At 39.2% G+C, this 5,317-nt stretch overlaps 1 pseudogene; it reads right to left on the bottom strand.

The window, feature by feature from the left end:
* The window catches only part of LOC146598738 (cytosolic phospholipase A2 epsilon-like), a 47,411-nt pseudogene extending 42,094 nt beyond the window's left edge, over nucleotides 1–5,317 (bottom strand).

Below are 5,317 nucleotides of genomic sequence, written 5' to 3'. Positions count from 1 at the left end.
GGGGGGGAGAGCCAGGAAGAGATTTTGTCTGTGATCTTATGTTTGGTGCTGAGGTGCAGCCGTGGACAGCTGTACAACTACAGAAGATCTAAATAGTATTCTAAGAGGAGACATATGCTTAGGGAAAATGTGAGAAAACACTACCCATCCTGAGGACAGGAATGTTATGCAGGTTTAACGAAAGAGAAGAAAAGAAGAGGAGGAATTTTCCTGAAAAAATATGTTTCTATTGAAAAACGCTGTTTCATCATGATTTGTGTACATGTGCTGTTTTTATAATATTCTGCTTCWAAATAAATGAAAGAAGAAATTCAGTAAGTAACATTTTTTTCCCTGAAATGTAATGTATCCCCTTTCCATTTGAAATCTCTTATTTATTTCCTTTTTTAAGTTTAATAGAATATACATTTAACATACTTAAATCAGATTCAAATGTTTCACCTTAAAAAATCATGTAACATTTCAACAAAGTAAAACAATTGAATCTTTTAGGAAATCCAGATTTTTCATTTTTGTTTTGCACCAGTTCATAACTGTCATTTTGTTATGCAAAAATCTTCCAGGTACCCRAGCAACTTTATTTAAATCAGCAGCTGGCACGTCATTTCTAGCAAATTATCAGAATTTAATGGGCTAAATCTGCTCATTTTACAAACCTTCTGTGCAGCAAAGATCTGCATGTGTTCAGCAGACTTCTAGGAGACTCAATGATTAAATTTTCTAATCCATTATGCAAACCTCATTAGACAGGCATACATCTATATTGAAAATCCTCCCAAATGATTAGAAGCAGTGCTTATGAAAGGACTTGAGATTAACAGGATGACAAAGCATGATGCTTCCTATTGGAAATCTGCGTAAGTATGAAATCACAGCTACTCTGAGTGTGGTGGTAAGTGTTGTACAAGAACCCTGACTGACAGAAACTAGACAGAAACCCAGTCGCTTCCAGCATTCCAGCTCATTACGTACATTTCTTTTATGCACAAAGGAATTAAGATGAAAAGGTGGGGTACAAGGATAACAAGTTAAGACAGTTTAATCATCATGCCTGCAATATCCCATGATGACAAAGTTTAATTTCTTATGTTTAATCTTATATCTACATTTTCTATATAGGTTTTTAATAAATAACCACATTTCTTTCTCCCATTGTGCAAGGTAAAGGTTTGCTAGGAACTCCCATTCTCATCTTCAACATGTCAAGGCTTATTGATGGAACAGAAAAYGCCTAACTGAAAGCAGAATTAGACAAATTACAGCACTAGGCAAAAGACAGTCACTATCTCCTACATGGAAGCCTTCCAGAGCAGAGGTCACTAGCTTCTCCCAGACTCTTGACRTGCTTTGCTTAGCACAAACACTTATGTGTTTCTAAAAAATATTTTCTTCTTTTCTGTAAAAAATGACCAGAGACAGTTTAGAGAAAAGTGTATGTACATACAGAAGCACCCACATTTTCTGTTTACTCTGCTATAGCTTATCTGTATTCTTGATTAAAGTGTATAGAAGTAGAGTATCTCAATGCAGGAAACAGAACATTAGCTACAATTTCATTATAATTGTAYCCCACAAAGATTTTTAGCTTCAGGTCTTGTTTCTACAAAATATGGGAAGTTAATGGGCGTGAGGATTTTGCATGAGAGCCAGTTTTCCTTTATGTGTGTCACAGTGCACATTTGGTTTTAAGACAAAAGGAAATGAGGGGGGAGAAAAACTCCAGCATCCCTCAGGAATGTGACTAAGAGCTGCTTGCTGCCTAACGACTAACTCTTCTTTTCTGACTCAGACCTTTGCCATATGAAATACCTGTTCTTTAAGCTCAAGTCAGATGCAGCCAGGTGCACCTTTGACTCCAAGCTGGCACTGGTGCTGAATTTCCTCAATTAGTTCAAAGTTCAAACTCATTTTCACAGTGAAGATAGTTCAAATTTATTTTCACTCTGAAGGATCATTCCTTCTGAGGCAAACATGGTCTTTTCACATGACATGCACTGATGATAAGCTTGATGTTGTCTAAATTTAGTCATCGGAAAGTTAGCCTTAGTCTAAGCTCATTATCTGTGTTTCCTCTGTATTGGACAGAAGAAAATGGAGACATAGTAATGACAGATAGTGACGATACCTATCTATATTAAATTCTTCTCACTCTTCTATCTGACTGTAGAAGAAGCTTAGATGTCCAGCTCCTACTTGAAACATAACTTTTGAATAGCTAAAGGTAGGTGAGATGGATCCCACCCTGAGTAATCAGTATATCCTCTTTAATCACTTGCTTCCAAAGTTACTGATGCTGAGGGAATCTGAMATTGAGGAACTTGGTTATGTTGTTAACAGGTGATTCAGAGTGTTGCAATGTGAAGCTGCAAAACACCCTGGGGCAAAACTCTATTAGCATACAAATGAAAAAACCTCAAATAGCAAAGAAAAGATTTTTTTTTGATATCCAGGTTAACAGAGAATGCAAAATGCAATGCTGTAAAAGTATTGGAAAGCTTTTTGAGTACAAACTTCCATATTTCAATTTTGGATAGCCTAAGGCTCCTGTGATCATGAAAAGGACAGCTTACCTCAGGACTGCTGTGGCTCCCAGAAGCCCTCCCTGCCTTTCATTTCAGGAATACTTCTGCTGCTAATAAAAAACAGGCTGAGTAGGAACAGTTCATGGCTGGATATATTGGGCAGGAACATCAAGTTCAGCTTTCCATGGTACCCCCGGCTGCAWGCAGCTGCTTCTTGAGCATCTGAGACATGCCTAAGGCAAATGGGGAATGTCTAAGAGAAGGACAGAGAGGAGAGATGTGCTTCAACTATCCAAAGGTAACTCACTCCCTACCTGTGGGTCAGGGCCTTGGGAGTCAGATGATACATTTAGTGCAACTCAAGGAGGACAAAAATTATGCCATGTCACCCTTAGATATCCACACTCATGGCAATTTTGGGGTCTGTCAGTCAATTGGTCAGCTACTAGAAAGGTGAAAAAGCCAAACAGYCAAAGTTGCTCTGCCATGAGCTGACTATCATTTCATAAATGACTTTCTTTTTTTCCTGTCTAGTGTGATGGTGTCTAAGATTACAATCAAAAAGATCTGAGACTACAATCGGTGACTGAGCTAGGCTAATTTTAATATTATTACTTTAATACATGGACAGGATTGGAGATAATTACACAGATTTATCGCAGTGACAGCCAAGAGTAAATAAACAATCAAAGCTAGATTACCTGTTTTCTTCTACCTTTTTCTCAGTTATTCCCCTGCTAACCCTCTTCAGTCTCTTTCTGTGCCCTTTCCAACTCCTCTGCAGCCTATGTACTCTCCTTTACATCTTACCCCACATGCCACCTCGTATAATGCCCTAGTGCCACAAGTTCTTCCTGCTTCAGCGCATCTTCCCTTCAGATTTCCCAGACAATATTTCTAGCCATAGAGGGAGGGTCCAGCTTTCCTAAAATCTTCACTGCTTAATTCCTGATAGCTGATGATTATTTTTACGAGGAACAGCCATCTTCTGCTCCCCAAGTGTGCAGGAAAATGCAGTTCTCTTGATTCTTAGCAGTATGATGCTTCACTCATATTAAAAGTAATAATACATGGTGGCCTGTCTGAGTAAAAGCAGAAATGTTCAAGTTCATGTCGGAAATCCAGAGATCATAGCAGCCTCTATGAAAGCAATACCAAATATCATTCACAAGGATCATGCCCTAATAGAACAGCTGCTGTGCAACTTTGCCTGATTCACATCATACAACTGAAGTTTATTCTTGCTGCYGCTAACTCATACACCTTTATTTTAAAAAGATAAGTTTGGTCCTTATGAGAAAAATACATTCAAACATGAGTAAATTAGGACAGAAAAATCTGAACAACTTGTGAAAATTTGGACAATAAAGTTAGATCTGCAGAAGGAAGGAGATTCTGGCCACCAGGAGTATTAGCTAGCATTTAAGAGCACTCTATATGCTCTTCCCCATTATGATTATAGTGAATAAATATTTCTTGTCAAATGGATACAGACTTTCCTCAGTCCTAGAGAAAACCCTAACTCATAAATATTCCATAAACAATCCAAGGGATATCTGGACAAATACCAACAGTAAATCAGATCTGCAAATTCCTGCAGTCTGGAAAGTCTGGTTGTTCTGATGGCTAAAGCAATCGCTCTTTTGGTATATTTGACTAGTAGGAGACCAGTGCAGTATTAAGTGCAATATTTGTTATTCACAAGTTCATATATACAGTTCCTAAATTGATTTTTCTCTCTGCAAGACATACGTACCCCAAATGGGATCCTTGTTCTTACCATTAAATCTGTATCCGTATTCTCTCATCAAATAGCAAAATGAGTTGGAACTGCTAAAGTAGCATATCCTGAAACAACAAGTTTCTGAACTTTTTCAGCTAATGGTATGTTGGTATCTTCATAATCACTCACTAGTAGGGAAGGATCTAATTTAAATCACCAAGTGATTTGCCTTTGAGTCTCCTGATCCTTTCTAATATATGGGCCATCATATGTTWTTGTCAGCTTTAAATTTCCAGTGATCATTGCAGGTAGCTTCAGGAGAAAAAGTGTATTACAGTAATCCAGTCCATGCATAAGTGTTGGATGAGAGAGTGTGCATTTGCTGACTATAGAGAGACAACTGAGGTTTCCCATCAGCGTAGTTATTTGAGAATACCAGGCTAGTTCAGGGGACCCCAGCGCAGATGACACATTTGCCCCTGACTCTGACAGTTCCTCAAAGCTTTTCACCATGTCAGCCAGGATCTTTTTTACTTCTTCTGTGTAAAGGCCAGCATTGYATCTTCCTGAGTGTATAGTGGTGTCAGCCAAGGACTCAGCCAAGTATTTCAGCAGACACCAGGAGACTGTTCTCAATACGGCAAGGACTCAAGTTTTGCTATAATGAAATTCCTAACTTTTCTGACATTTTCTATGTTCCTGCACAGGACAGGTCAGTGCCTTGCTAAATTAGAGCCCACATCTGACGAAGGRCTGCAAGAGACTGAAGACACTCCTGCTTAACTGAGCAACTGGGACAGAAACAGCTGAGAGATTCTGCCCTAAAAGACCCTCTCCCTTCTCTTGCTGCTGGCCCCTTGGAGTGATGCAGCCCGAGGTAGGTGGCTGCCTCCATTATGAAAGCCCTGGGTAGAAAACACAAGCTAGAGGTAAAGGAGATTCTGAGGGGTGTAACAGCCAGGCAGGGAAGAGGTGCAGGAAATGCACTGTGAGCATTTCCTGCCCTACCTCCCGATGGAGAAGGAAGAGGAAGCCTGGGGTTAGGTGATGCATTCACTCTAGTTAATCTCAT

The sequence above is a fragment of the Rhea americana genome, unplaced genomic scaffold (assembly GCF_003343005.1).
Source record: "Rhea americana isolate MKP2758 unplaced genomic scaffold, rheAme1 scaffold_155, whole genome shotgun sequence".
Classification (NCBI taxonomy): Eukaryota; Metazoa; Chordata; class Aves; order Rheiformes; family Rheidae; genus Rhea; species Rhea americana.
This window is presented reverse-complemented; position numbering and strand designations above follow the sequence as displayed.